Raw genomic sequence first — 16,189 nt, forward strand, 5'->3', positions numbered from 1 at the left:
CCCTTGAAAAGAGATCAATGGTCTCAATGGGATTTATCTGTATAAATAAAGGTTTGAAATGAAATTGAAGTGAGCCATTTTGCAGTGATTCGTTGAACATGTTAAGTAGAATGCGGTGAAAGTGTATCTGTAAATGTTTTAAAAAATTCATCAGGGAAACCGTCAGGGCCAGGGCTTTTCCCATTCTGCATAAACATTAAAGCACTCCTAAATTCGTCTATTGTAAATGGTGCATCCAGATTAGATGCCACTTCAGAGTTGATAGAAGGGATATCTAGGAACTAAAAAAGTGTTCGTACTGTGTTTCGTTGTCTGGGCACTCAGAGGAGTTAATGACGCATACAAATCCCTGAACTGACCGTTAATGGATTGAGGGTTAATGGTTGGTCCAATATCTGTGTTAATTTGGGCGATGTGCAATGATGAGGAGGATTGCCTAATCTGGTGAGCCAGCAACCTACTTGGTTTATCTCCAAATTCATAATAATTATGGCGTGTTTTTAACAGGGACTGTGCTGTTTCGTTGGAGGTCAGAATGTCATATTCCGCCTTTTTTGTGAGTAAGTCTTTGAAAAGATCAGCATCAGGTGTGTCTACACACTTTGACTGCAGCTCTGCTATATACTTGGAGAGAGTGGCCTTGTTTTCCATAGCAATCTTTCTCTGATAAGCAGAGTAAGATATTATTTCTCCTCTTAAGTAAGCTTTACATGTCTTCACACACACATACGGGTATTGGGCCGAGGGCGACACCGTACTTCCGGTATCCGCCGTTTTACGCGAGGTGCAAGCAGGCCGAGGGTTTAGCCGTACACCGTCTAGGTGTTGCTAAGCTTCCTGTACTGAATATCATAGTCTATTGCCTTAATCAATATCTGGTCAACTCTAAAATACCACATATATGCAATTTCATGATAATATTATTGTGACAAGTGGGGTATCCACCTGGTGTTTCCAGAAATTAGACGTAGATGCAGCCAAAATCGACGCAGTCTGTAAAGGCAATCCGACAACCCACACAGCTCTAGTTTACGCTGGTAACGACCTAGAGCACACCCTCAAGTGCAGAGATGTAATCCGAAGACATGCAGCGATTTCTTCGGTCGTTAATTCAGAAAAAAAAACCTAGTGCGCTCTGCCTTGCTACGTTAGCTAGCTGTTTATATTTGCACTTCCAGGAAATTTGCACCTCCATGAAAATGGCGTATTTATATATATATATAGCGCGTGTTGCATTGTGGGTAGCTCGTGACGTCACTGTGTGTGAAAGAATTGGTAGATATGAAAGATCAATACGACTGTTAATTGTGTTAATAAAGTTGGTGTCAGAAAGTAGCAATGAATTAAAGCACCAGGGAGAGCGGGATCTGCCTGGGAAGGAGACATCCATGACGACGGTTGCATGATCTGAAATTACAATGGGACTGTAGGAACATGACATGACAGAGGAGAGGAGTTTACTATCAATGAGAAATAAATCTATTCGTGAGGACGTTCCATGAACAGGAGAGAAGAATGAGAACTGCTTGGTGCTAGGATTAAAAAAGCGCCAGGTGTCTGAGACGGCATATTGTTTCCATAAACAGCTGGATTACTTTAGATGATTTAGAAGATGAAGCATAAGGCCTGTTGGATGAGCGATCAAGCGAGGAATCAAGACAGCAGTTGAAGTCACCACCAAGGATAAGCTGATGAGAGAGAAAAAAAAGTTCTTAAAAAGTTCTCATTATCCCAATTTGGGCCATACACATTTGCCAACACCAGGTTATTAGCCCCAATTCTACCTGTAACAATTATAAAGCGTCCATTAGGGTCTGTAATGACAGTGGACATTGACAAGGGAATTGATTTATGAATTACAATTGCAGCCCCGCGTGCCTTGCTTGAAAATGAGGAGTGTTAAAGTTGGCCTACCCAACCTCTCTTAAGTTTAACGTGATCTAACGGCTTAAGGTGGGTCTCTTGTAAAAAGGCTATTTTAGTGTTAAGGAATATAAGATGGTTGACTGATGTTATATCTTTATATTTAGTCGGTGATTTTTGCCGGCCGTCTTTCCTGCGACGGCAGTTTTTCTGTATTTCCTTTCTCCTGTAATATGACTTGATAGCTTTGAACTCCGCACACTGAGCTCTGATTGGTCAGCAGGCGGTGCTTTCACTGCTTTGATCTCTTATCTGGAACCTAACCAGCTCCAGAGCAGGTTAGCCGTTCAGCATAAGTTACCATGGAGATCTAACCCGGTAAGAAGAGAACCAGCGTCGTAGGACCGGAAACCCAGAGTTAACCCTGAAGTCAACTCGCTAAGCAAAAATCCGGCTTCGTAGTATAGGCCACAGGTGTACTAAAACTAAGATCAACGTTTTCTTTTTTGTTAGAACGTTTTACAAATTAAAAACAGGAATATTAATTAATTGCCCACAAATCCAACCAACCACAAGAGGCCTCCAGACGGTCCAGCCTGCTGATCAGCCAGTCGAGAGAACTGGAGAAATGTGCACAGTTTACACGGTTTCCCCGGATCAGAGCAGCTGCAGGAGCAAATTCAGGATTTCATTTAAAGGGATTTCAAGACATCGCACTTAGACACAACATAATCCATGTTTTCCAAGCAAAACAGAAGAATCAAAAGCATGTTTAGGGCAACTCGTAGATAGGTATTCCAGTTTGAATCTAAATGGGTTAACATCAGAAGAAAATGTGTTTGCAATAGATGATAGATGTTGTAGTGTCAGTATTAAAAAAACAATGGGCAATCGACACCGAGAAGACGTGTGTACTCCTCACCCAGCAGCTCGTAGAAACGGTTGAGGATGGTCTCCCACTCTTCTCCTTTGTCACTCTGTGCAACCTCAGCAAAATGAGAGCCACCGCTGTAATGGTGTAGACGATCAATACAATCCAGAACAAAATCTATTACACCCTGAGAAGAAAAGAGAACAAACTCAAGGAACAGTGACAAACAATTCACACGTAGGGCCGGTTTAAAGGTTCACACATAGATGTACCTCTTCTTGAAACATGTTCTGCCGACTCTTCAGCGCTCTCATGTTGTTCTGCTTAGCTTCATGGCTCTGCCCCTCCGATGGAAGCTGGAAATATTTGATTAGATCTTGCAGACTACATGTCACTATCTCCATTGGCAGGCTGACAGACTTGAGGTTTTCTTGTTGGCTTGAACCGTCCAGTTTCCTAGAGATGGATAGAATACTTCATGAGAGAATTTTCTATGAGACTAATCTGTTACTTACAGAACGTTAGTTGTCAGGCCCTTTAAAAATTGGTTGAGCCAAAAGAGATTCCATCTTCTCCATCTCTTTTCTCAGTGCTAATAGAGCGCCACAGTGACGCGTCCTAAAACCCGGAGGTAAACTCCTTCCGGTTCCTTCGACAAAAACCAATGCAATTTCTCCATAGGATTTTGGAAAATAGCTGGAAATAAGGTCTGTGGTTGAAACACATTTAAGAGACGGATCACGTTTTGTTCAGCCGATATCCACATGTCTATCCTACTTTTATATTTCTAATCATAAATCTAGTCGCCAGAACCAGAAGCAAACGTTATGCTAAAAAGGAACAGCAGCAGGGTTGCTGCTTCAACGTCAAGCCACTTAAGATCCATTTTCAAAACTACAGATTCTAAATGGTACAAGTTGAAGCGTTTGTTTTAACAGGAGGCCGGTACTGCTTCGAGCAACAGGGGCAAACAAACTTAGACGAGTGTTTACGTGTTCGGTGTAATGACGTACAACGTTCTCCACAACTTCTGTAGTCCTATTCAGCCACATGTTAACAACCATCGCTTTTCAGACACGTCAACTCTTCAAAAATCACCAGTGGGGTCACTGCTGATGTATTTAATGTTGTAGAACAAAACGTGATCCGTCTCTTCAATGTGTCTCAACCACAGACCTTATTTCGAGCTATTTTCAAAAATCCTAAGGCGAAATCCCATTGCTTTTTGTCGAAGGAACCGGAAGTGGTCAAAATGCTAACTTACTTCCGGTTTTTAGGACGCGTCACTGTGGCACTCTATTAAAGTTAATTAAATTGAGTTTCCAGCTTTTAATCAGCATGCCATTATTCCAACAGCTTACTTTTTTTTTGTATACAGTTATTATAAGAAATCGCTTAAATCAATACATCTGTAATGGCTGATATATGAACCAGGCCTTGTGAGGTTTTTTCGCTCTCACAAGGACGGCAGGAAACATCGACCTTCACTCGGTCATTTCTGAATACCACACTGATAGAGACATTGTTACAATGACTCGGAGTCTAGACAAGGTATTCAGTACCTGATAAGCAAGTGAAGAGTAGAGTAGCACTGCGGATGAGTCTGGCGGTGTGAGATTCTTCCCTTTGAGAACGAGACAGCGTCAGCCCATCGTCCATATGACCCTCGCTGTGCAGAATGGCCTGGAAAAACATAATTTGCAAACATTCCTAAGTCTTTCTAAAAGTGCAAATCAGTGCATTTATCTTAAATCAATATATAGTCAATATATAAAATGAGTCCTACCCCTTTGGTTAATCAATAATGATTGTCTTGATATAAACGTTTTGAATTTAAGAAGGTATACCTTTCTCTGAGCCCCTCCCATGCGTGTAGATGCGTCCACAGCTTGGTAGGTGAGCCAGAGTCCAGAGTCTACATGCTGAACGTAACAAATGGAGTCTCCATACTTGATCTCTGGGATCCCCATGCCATCGACGTTAGTCTTTGTGCCAGCGTCAAGCTTCTCCTGTATGGGACAGTGTTTCATGTTTCACAAACAGGTGTGTTTATCTGATAATAAACAGATCTAATACACAAATGACCTTTCTTTAACCTTTTTCAGTCAGGCCCCCCTTGTGTAATTGGAAATATTTTCGAGCCCCCCCTAATCCGGTTCCCACTGAGATTGGTAGAATTAATTGTATATACACTGAACAAAATATAAACAGTATTTGTAATTGTTTCAATTAGGCCTCATTATTTCACAGTGGCACAGGATCATCTGCCATTACAAGCACTTTTGTTCATGTTCAATCCATAATAAAATTATAATTGGATCTTTTTGTCTAATTATTATTACTAGCAGAGAAAATGTAATTTTTGTACAACTACACTGAACAAAATATAAACGCAACACTTTTGTTTTTGCTCCCATTTTTCATGAGATGAACTCAAAGATCTAAAACATTTTCTACATACACAAAATAACCCACCACCACCATGGGCCACTCGATTCACAACATTACCCTAACCCTACCCCTCACACCAGATACTGACTGGTTTTCGGACCCCCCCCAGACCCCCCCAATAAAGCAAAACTGCACGTTTCAGAGTGGCCTTTTATTGTGGCCAGCCTAAGGCACACCTGTGCAATAATCATGCTGTCTAATCAGCATCTTGATATGCCACACCTGTGAGGTGGGATGGATTATCTCGGCAAAGGAGAAGTGCTCACGATCACAGATTTTTTCAGATTTGTGAACAATATTTGAGAGAAATGGTTATTTTGTGTGATCACTGATTAGACAGCATGATTATTGCACAGGTGTGCAGAAAATGTTTTAGATCTTTGAGTTCATCTCATGAAAAATGGGAGCAAAAACAAAAGTGTTGCGTTTATATTTTGTTCAGTGTAGTTGTACAAAAATTACATTTTCTCTGCTAGTAATAATAATTAGACAAAAAGATCCAATTATAATTTTATTATGGATTGAACATGAACAAAAGTGCTTGTAATGGCAGATGATCCTGTGCCACTGTGAAATAATGAGGCCTAATTGAAACAATTACAAATACTGCTTATCGATCCGGTTCTTTAACGGTATTTTTATAGGTTATCTTTGTTATTTATTTAGGGGAAAAACTAACCAAATTAGAAACAGAATTCACATTGATTCATTGTATGTTTATTGTGGATTATGGGCAGCTAGCACACATTAAAATACCTGCATGGTGGTAGTAAGTAGATTTACTTACAAGAACTGTACTTATTTTGAGGTACTTTATCACTTTTGCTTCTTTGTATTCTGCTCCTTCGACAGTCCAGAGGTAAATAGTGTACTTTTACTCCCACTACATGTATTTAACACCTTAGTTACTTGATGTGAAATATAATCAACTCTTAAATCAGACTTTAGTTACACCTGGAGTAAATTCACAAGCTACCCTGCAGTATACTACTTTTACTTAAGTACTTGATCTGAGTACTTCTCCCACCTTACACGTAATTGGGGCAACAGAACTCTGAGTTAAGGATGTTGAAAACGGTGCATTTCTCCGTATGAATATGATGCTTGTGGCCAGCTGATGGACAGATTGCTCGTGTTCCGCGAAAATACTTATGGCAAACAAGCATTGACAAAACAATCTGTTGTTGCGAGCTCTTTAGATTAGATTGGTCACTTTTGAACGCTATGTTCTAACGAACACGTTAGATGTCAAGGAGAACTGCCGGTTGTGATAAAAATGTGTCAATTTCATTGATTTTACGAGCAAACATTGTTTGTTTACAACTTCTTCACAAGCTTCACGTGTCCCCCCTTCAATAGCGGAGAACCACTGCTTTAACCTGGAGAATTATGCCTTAATCGAAGGAGCGTTAAAAGAGTGTAGGCTCTTTTTTGTGTGACTCCTGACCTTTGATGATCGAAAGCAGAAAGAGGTCGTGATGATGTCAGCTTTGTCTCGATCAACCAGATGCAGTCCCTTCTCCTCTGTTAGACCCAGGTAACGACCAGTGGTCACATGACGGAGCCGGAAAGGCTGCCCCCAGCATGTGTGCCTACCACTCCAACTTAGAAAAATCAAGAGCATTGTGGTTTTAGTAGGGCTGTGCCAAATGTCAATTTTAAACATTTGAAGACTTGCTTTTAAGACATCATCAAACTAAATCCTAATGATTGAATACATTGGATTTCTGAGTTTTTAGGTAATCTAATATCAGTTTCCTCAACATAAATACATGTAGGTACTGACTGAGGACTGAGCAGTCGCTCTATGTGTGTGTGTGTGTGTGTGTGTGTGTGTGTGTGTGTGTGTGTGTGTGTGTGTGTGTGTGTGTGTGTGTGTGTGTGTGTGTGTGTGTGTGTGTGTGTGTGTGTGTGTGTGTGTGTGTGTGTGTGTGTGTGTGTGTGTTGTGTGTGTGTGTGTGTGTGTGTGTGTGTGTGTGTGTGTGTGTGTGTTGTGTGTGTGTGTGTGTGTGTGTGTGTGTGTGTGTGAGAGAGAGAGACAGTGAGACAGTGAGAGGGGAATAGAAGGTGGAAGGCTGACTATTACACAGATTGTTTTGTGAAATGTAATGAGTCTGTCATTTGCCTGGCCATTACCGTGGGTCAATCTGTGAACAAACAAATCTAAATTAAAATCTAATTCCACACTATATAATTATATTAGTGTAGCCTCCGTAGAACTGTGCAGAAATACCATGTTTAAACAGAACAAATAGACATGTAAATAAAAACTGCGCAGGAAGAAAAGATGGATTTGGAATTGGATTGTAAACATGATGAATGAAGTTTAAATCGTCAAACAATTCAGTACATCCCTAGTTTTAAGTTGGGTGTGTTTTGCTTTGAAGGAACATTTGCAGTCCAAATCCAGTTAGTTTTCCCTCTTTGGGAGCACGCAGCGGACACACAGACCTTAATTCCATTCTGGGCAAGTGATATAAAATATGCTTCCAGCCTTTGTGGGCGGCGACAAACAGCAGAAAGAGATTCTGGGCCCAGCTCTGGCAGTGACCGCAGCAGTGTGTGCAACTTATACTCCCATATGGTCTTAACACAACAACAACTTCTGTACATTTTTGATCTGTAAATGAGACTGTAAAAACGTTTTCAAACGGGATGGTGATTTCAACATGTTTAAAACCGTAGATCAAAAACAAAACAAAAAAATGTGTGTGGCTGAATATTACTTCCTGCGTATACTCACACAACACGCAGTATCTCCAGCCTCCAGGAGAGCGGGGCATGGCTGGAGACTGATCCAATCTCATAATGCATTATCCTAAATTAAGAAGGAAAAGAAAAAGACATGACCACAGAGGTAAAGGATGCTTTGTTTAGCTGACATTACAGACCACTGGTCGTTTCATCTGACCTTTGGCAGCTCCTCTCCCTGCTCAGTGGATGGAATAGTCAAACATGCGTCACTATGGCTGTGGAGAAGCCTCAGTGTGTCATCCCCCTTGAGGTAACCTAGAATTAGCACAACAGAAAACAGACGTAATTTTTGAACAGGCATTTCTTTGGCTATAACTGGTATCTAAACATGGGTCATTACTCCAAACTAATTGCAGGTATGTCTAATAATAATTGAAGGCAAAGTTGTTGAACTGAGTAATGACTGAACATCATACAATTCTTAATTTTAAGCCATCGCCATCGAAACATCAGGGGACCTTACGAGTTGCTGGACACAACAAAAGGTGGGTCTTGTCCTTTTAGAGACTAAACGTTTGTTTTTTCAATTAACTTAGAGAGGAAAATATAAAATGAAACTTGCCTTGAGCAACCCCACCTCCAGAGCAAATGGGAGGGCGACACTCCAGAGAGTTTGCTGGAAGGCTGCATTAACAATCAGGCTGTCACTCAAGCTTTTGTTGTCAACTGCAGTGCCAAAGGACAGGTGCTGGGAAGAAACAAAAATATGCTCATCACAATGAATGCCACTTTTGGATTTTGCTATTACAAAAGCTGTTATCATGAACAATTATGCTAATCAACACACAGGAGGCAGAGAGAACTTAGATTGCAAACTACCAAAGAAATTCAATGGAAATTGACATGTAAATGGTTGGTTTCTCCTTCTGCAAAGAGGAGGAATAAAGTCGATTGAACACACATTCAATGTCCACATTTAATTAGTAGTTTGAAAACTCATCAAACAGGTTTGTGTGTTAGACAATGAAGCAGATTCTTGGTCATCTAAGCATCAAAACCCCTACTGACTCACCAGATATCTCTCTGAAGAAACATTGACAAGGATGAGGTCATCTCCAACTCGCACTTTCTCACCCTCTGACCTCTGTCTGGACGCAGGGTGGACGGTCCACCAACATGCCTCACCTGAGCCACACATATGCAGTTTAGTTTAAATAAATATTAAATAAAATTGTCATCATAGTCTAGCACTTTCATTCTAAACAAATACATTGACTATATTTCTTTATTTTTGTTTCTTGTCTATCCACCCATCAAGCAAAGCAAATCCCTTATATGTGAAAACCTACTTGGCAATAAACTGGATTTTGATTCTTATCAGACTCAAAAAGTCCCAACAATAAATACCTGCTTTATCCTCTTGCAGACCAACATCAAAAGCCAGCTTGTCCGTTGAAGTGTGAGATGAAGACAAGCAGCTGAGATACTGTTAGTGAAATAAACAGATATATTTACAGCGAACATATGAACAAATGGTTTGAAAAAGCTAATAAAACTGTTGGCAAAGTAAGATGGACCCCTTCTGATTTATCGCTGCATTATATGAGGATGACTCACCATGCTACTATATGAGTGTAGGAACAACACTGCCTGGCCATATAGAAGGGTGCGATGGCTTCCTCCAGCTCCCACCTGTGAATCACATTATTGAACTCAGAGTTTGTGTAGCTTGAAAAGTGGATAAAAAAATATAGAAACAAAGACTTAATAAAAATACAGAAACCGATCAATTTAAACACCCACCTCTGCAGCCAGATGCACACTGTGGGCCAGCATCTCCTGCAGGGCTCGCACAGAGAGGCACTGGGCCAGAACGAAGCCACACACAGACAGGTCGGGTGGAACATTCTGCAAGAAATAAAAAGACAGCAGAGCATGTGTCATTGCGGCAGCTTTATATCCAACCCTCCACAGGGCAAAACTCCTGTAAGCAGTGACAAGGACCTCAGACATTTGGGAATTAGGCAGTCTAAATCGGGTATAAAGAGGAAAATCTGGCACACAAGAGGACTTTAACATATTATAAAATATTGAATGTGATTAGGTATTCATTTAGAGATGTTGAAAGACAGTTGTAGGTTAACAGATTGTGTTCCCAATTCTATTTTTTGAATGTTTGATTGACTTTATTCAATTAATCTTACTAAAAAAAATATATATTATAAAACATTAGAGAATTATTTGCATCATGTTATGCATCTCTCTTCTATCATTACATATTTAAGTGACAGTAATTGACAATTAGACCTCTCTGGGAATGTGAAAAGACTTTGAGATGGAGCTCTTTACCTTGCAATTAGAGGTGGGCTCAAGCCTGCAAAGTTGGCTGCCAAAGCCCTCTGCAGCAAGACAGAGTTTCACATGTTCCTCCTGGGAGCTGAAGGTACTCTGCAAAACCACCTCATCTCCCTGAGAAAAACACACAGAAAGAAGCCAGCAGTAAGCACAATCTCAAAAGTATAAAAGAAAAAAGTAGATCAATAGAACAAATGCAAATTAAGATTCAAATGATTTGTTTGTGAAGGCCAAAGCTGAAACAGATCAATTATAAACCCAGGAACAAAAAGATAATTCAAGCCCTCAAAAATGTAAGCTTTAAAGCAGCCTTTGATATACAGTATGAGACCATACAGCTTACTATTGTTTAATATTAATAGAAATATTTATTTGTGAACCAACATGCTCATCAAGGCAAGCATGAATATGGCTATTAGGAATCCTAACCCAAAAATAGCTAACAAATATCACAAAACCTGAGTTGTCATAGCTTGTTTACAAATGCACCAAAGAGTAAGTCCAGCCTTACTCTAAATGCTTTTACAGTATCTCTCAGCTAAATGGATCTTATCTTCATGTAAATGCCAAATTGACCATATCAGAGGAATCAGGCTTTTCACATCTATTTAAGGTACTGAAGAAAGGGACAACAGACGACTGCTATCCAAAATGCAGCCATGACGAGCAACACCTCTCCATACCCAGGGCTGCATACCTCCATATTGGGAAGACACTGCACAGTTTGACCCATGATTCACCCTGCTTTCCACTCTTCATATCAGCAGTACTCTGCAATCAGTCACACACACTGTCCAGTGCTGAGAAGCTGTGGGGCATTCAGATGGCTAAAGCACTCGGCTCTTCTTCAAGGTACATTTCGCAAGTGAAAATTCACTGCGCCACAAGACTTATTCCAAAAGTCAAAAGGCCTGACAATTGAAAAACCAAGTTCATAAAGCAGAAACACCTTGCTTCATATGAAGCATAAGGACAGTAATACGCTTACAACATAAAACGGTGACTTTCAAAGGAAAATGCAAAGGTGCTATCTCACACATGTCATATATTTAACTAGTATGTCTAATAGAGACATTAAGCGTGGGGCATGATTTGTCAGGATCTGGGTGGCTAATTTAATTATGTATGACACAGATATCCACAATGTAATTTCATTTTGTGGATACTGGGTCAGTAACCATCTGAATCACTGCCTGCGTGGTGTTTCATATCCACAACAGACACTCTCCTTCCCTGTGACATGCCCTTATCACAGGGTAAGATAACAAGCAGTGAAAGGACAACTTACAACCAGAGAGCATGATAGCATCTTGCAAACCATTTGTGGTATTCTTTTAAACTAAACTGATGAAGATAGTAATAATGCTGCTGGGAGCTGTGCAAAAAAACATTTTTTAATTAAATGTTGTTAATGTTACATTCATGTTATTTAAATATAAATCAAACATTATTTCAATACAACAACACTGTTAAAAACGTTGCCTTTAGAGGAGATTTTTGAATTGTTAATCTGTATTAAATAAGTAACTAACGAGTAGACAATATTACAATTGGGGTGATAATAATACATTTATTTTGGGGGGCGCCTTTCATAACACCCAAAGACACCTTACATGGCATAGGGGCAATATAGGGAACAATTAAAACAGTGGGTTTAGTGAAGTATCAGCCGGGGTAAGACAAGACAAACAACAGGAAATGGACTATAGAAGGACACAAAAGGACACAGGGTACCATTTATAAAGAAAATGCCAGTGATACAATATTGCAATAAATTATTCTGGAGCCATTTAGGTTGGGGTTTTTTTTTTATTAAGGTTTGTAAGAGTTAACGTTTCGCCTTCACAGAAATGTAAGGTAACTTAACTAGCAAACATTTTCAAATATTTGGACACTTTAATTAGAAGTTAACTTTATTATGTTTGTATCCTAAGACAATACTACATCCTGAGGACTAGCAACATACACAATTCATAGTTATATAGTTGTGAGTTAAGTGGTTTTACATAAAAAATGTAACACTTTATGTCAATGGTTTCCTTTCAAAGAGCTTAGAAAATTAATAATTGTTGACATAGCTTGAGCTAGCTAATTAGCCTGTTAGCTAGTTTGCTAACCCACACATCATTCCTCTGGGTAAAACTTTTGCCAAAAAATGTCACTCTCACCGTTCGTAGAAAATGGAACTCTTCGTTGCCCTCTCCAGTGTCAGTCATTATTGGAACAAAACAAGCCACACAAGACAGACTTGAGTATCATTACTGTCACTGAATGGAGGAGGAGGACTGCCAAAATAAGTAGTGAGAAGGTGTTCAGAGGGCGGAGTCTGCCCGAGTCTGCCCGAGTCTGCCCCACGCCACTCCCGTGACGCTATTTTGGCGGGAGGGCTTTATGTCAAGTGAAGAAGGATGCAGTTCCAGGCCTGTCTACGTCTTCTACAATTATATTACCTGCAGAGTTGAGAGAAGTACTCAGATCTTGTACTGTAGGCTACTTGTGTAAAAGTACAAGTACCAGGGTCAGAGTGTAGGAATACTCTATAACAATTAAAAGACCTACAATCAAAATGTTACTCAAGTAAAAGTACAAAAGTATTGGCATCAAAATACTACCTACTTATTATGCAGATCTGCCCATTTCAGATCATTTGATTATAATTATGGATGGAATAATGTGTTTATCAAAGCTGGTAAAGGTGCAGCTAGCTCTTTTATTTACTTTGTATACTGTAAGGTAGTTTGTGAATGCTACTCCAGGTTTAACTAAAGTCTTATTTAAGTGTTTTTATTTCACTTTATTAATCCAAGTCTGTAAAGTAACTAAAGGTGCAAAATAAATGTAGTGGAGTAAACGTACACGATTTGAAACTGAATTGTAGTGGAGTAGAATTACTACGTAGCAACACATTGAAATACTAAAGTAAAGTAGCCTACAAGTATCTCAACATTTTACTTAAGTACAGTACTTGAATCAATGTACTTAGTTACTTTACACCTCTGACCTGCTAATTATGTATGGTTAATATAACTTCTGGGGAATGTACATCCACTCATTTGGGATTTGGAATAGGCCTAATACTCAACACCCGATTCAATATCCAAAAAGTGTTGTTTTCAGTTTGAGTAGTAAACGGCTTAAAATACTGGTTTAGAAAAAACTACCAAAATATAATACTCATTATTTAATGAGTAGCATTTGGCCTAGCACCATAAAATGGAAATACTCAAGTATTAATTTGAACTTTTGTATTGGCCTGTGTTGAGTTGTGGGATATGTTAATTGTCTAAGCTTTAAAACATTTTTAAAAACAGTACAAAGGAAACATCTTGGAGGTTTTAGACAAAGTTACTCCGCTTCTAGAGCAAAGTCTTGATTTCCTCCAGTCTGCCTTTGATGTTGTTCAAACGACCCATTATCAACTCAAGTTAGTATTAAATGCAGACAAATCCAAACTGATATTTTCAAATGGCAAAAAGTTACCTTCTATTCAAGATTTGTACTGTTCAAGGGACTGATATTGAAAGGGTCACTACTTACAAATATCTGGGTTTTATTATTGACCAGAACTTGTCTTTCAAGTTACACACGGAAAATGTTGTTTCAAAGCTAAAAATAAAATTAGGTTTCTTTCATATAAACAAATCCTGTTTCTCCTTTCAAGGAAACATTTGATCTCTGCAACGTTTTCCCTGTATTGGATTATGGTGATCTGCTTTATTTGAATGCCTCTGACCAGTGCCTAAAGAGTTTGGATACTTTGCAGACTTTCCCGTTGGGTTTTATTTATAAATCTCTGCTTGGGCTGGTTCCTACGGAGCCCCCTAGGGGACATGGAGAAGGGAAAAAAATGTATTTGAAAAAATACAAATAAAAATGTTTTGCGAAATATCGCAAAACCTTTGCGAGATCTCGCAAAACCCCGTTGCAGTTTGTAGACGGTCCCAAAGCACTCCTCTCCCTCCTCAAGCTGCAGATTGTGACCAATGATTGATGTTTAGCACGGATGACGGCGCGTATCGAACTGTTCTGATAAAAACGACTCTGTAGCTCGTTGTCTACCTTGCTATGATTGTAAAGTCATGTTGTTTGTATTTTTACAACGTTATGTTCATGAGTTATTGATCCGCAAAATTCGAATCTGTCAATAACTCAGCTCAGAGGGACGTGCATGTCCCCTCGCTCTGAGTGTTCTCTTGATGTGTCTTTCACTTATGTGAAACCCGTGCCTATTGCCAAGCACTGATGTTATATCTTCTTCTTTTTTTTTTTTGTATGATTTATTTATGAGATTTTGAGCACAACAGACATACAATACACCTCCTACATGGAGTGAGATTGATATGAATACTAGGGAACAAGGTATCAACAAAGACACAGGCTGGTGTTAAATTACAGGCTGTTTTTAACATTATTCAGACTCAGCTCTCTGAACTAAAGCTTCTTTTAAATGTTGAGAAAACCAAGGTAATGCTCTTTTCTAAAGCTAAAAAGACACCAGAGCCTGTTTTAGATATTGTAACTACGCAAGGAATAAAACTTGAAGTGGTTACCTGTTACAAATACCTTGGTATCTGGCTTGATGATTGTCTCACTTTTAAACTGCTTAAAAAGCTGAGGGTTATGCTAGGTTTCTTCTACAGGAACAAGTCCTGTTTCTCGCTTGAGGCCAGGAAAAGGCTAGTCACTGTCACCTTTTTACCTGTGCTGGAATATGGTGATTTGATGTATATGAATGCACCTGCCAATTTCCTGGTCAAGTTAGATGCTGCGTATCACAGTGCACTAGGATTTGTGACAAACTGTAAAGTATTAACCCATCACTGTACCCTGTATGCAAGGGCTGGTTTGCTTTCACTAACTGTACGGAGGCTCAGTCACTGGTACATTTTTATATACAAAGCCATGTTAGGGAAACTTCCATCTTATATCTGCTCCCTGATCTCACGGGACATTGTAAGTGGCTACTGCCTGAGATCGAATGCTGTGGTTTTATTAAATGTGCCAACTACTAGGACTGTCTTAGGGAAGACAGCTTTTAGATGCGCAGCTCCTCTGTCTTGGAATAGTCTGCAAATTAAATGGAAATTGAACAATCTGGTGCCACTAAATGTTTTTAAAGCTCGGTTGGATGCTACTCAATCGGAAGCTATTGGTACCTGTTTATGTGGATAATTATGTAAATGATGCCGTATGATGTCCTTTTGTTGTTCTATTTATGTTTTATGTTTCATGTGGAACTACTTGAGCAGGTCTCCCTTGAAAAAGAGATCAATGGTCTCAATGGGATTTATCTGTATAAATAAAGGTTTGAAATGAAATGAAGTGAGCCATTTTGCAGTGATTCGTTGAACATGTTAAGTAGAAGCGGTGAAAGTGTATCTGTAAATGTTTTTAAAAAATTCATCAGGGAAACCGTCAGGGCCAGGGCTTTTCCCATTCTGCATAAACATTAAAGCACTCCTAAATTCGTCTATTGTAAATGGTGCATCCAGATTAGATGCCACTTCAGAGTTGATAGAAGGGATATCTAAGGAACTAAAAAAGTGTTCGTACTGTGTTTCGTTGTCTGGGCACTCAGAGGAGTATAATGACGCATACAAATCCCTGAACTGACCGTTAATGGATTGAGGGTTAATGGTTGGTCCAATATCTGTGTTAATTTGGGCGATGTGCAATGATGAGGAGGATTGCCTAATCTGGTGAGCCAGCAACCTACTTGGTTTATCTCCAAATTCATAATAATTATGGCGTGTTTTTAACAGGGACTGTGCTGTTTCGTTGGAGGTCAGAATGTCATATTCCGCCTTTTTTGTGAGTAAGTCTTTGAAAAGATCAGCATCAGGTGTGTCTACACACTTTGACTGCAGCTCTGCTATATACTTGGAGAGAGTGGCCTTGTTTTCCATAGCAATCTTTCTCTGATAAGCAGAGTAAGATATTATTTCTCCTCTTAAG

At 39.4% G+C, this 16,189-nt stretch overlaps 1 pseudogene; it reads right to left on the bottom strand.

Annotated features, from left to right (window-relative positions):
• Positions 1-1,671: 1,671 nt before the first annotated feature.
• On the bottom strand, positions 1,672-12,487 carry LOC117459425 (ryanodine receptor 2-like; annotated as a pseudogene).
• Between the last annotated feature and the right edge of the window lie 3,702 nt (positions 12,488-16,189).

This window comes from Pseudochaenichthys georgianus, chromosome 15, assembly GCF_902827115.2.
Source record: "Pseudochaenichthys georgianus chromosome 15, fPseGeo1.2, whole genome shotgun sequence".
Lineage (NCBI taxonomy): Eukaryota > Metazoa > Chordata > Actinopteri > Perciformes > Channichthyidae > Pseudochaenichthys > Pseudochaenichthys georgianus.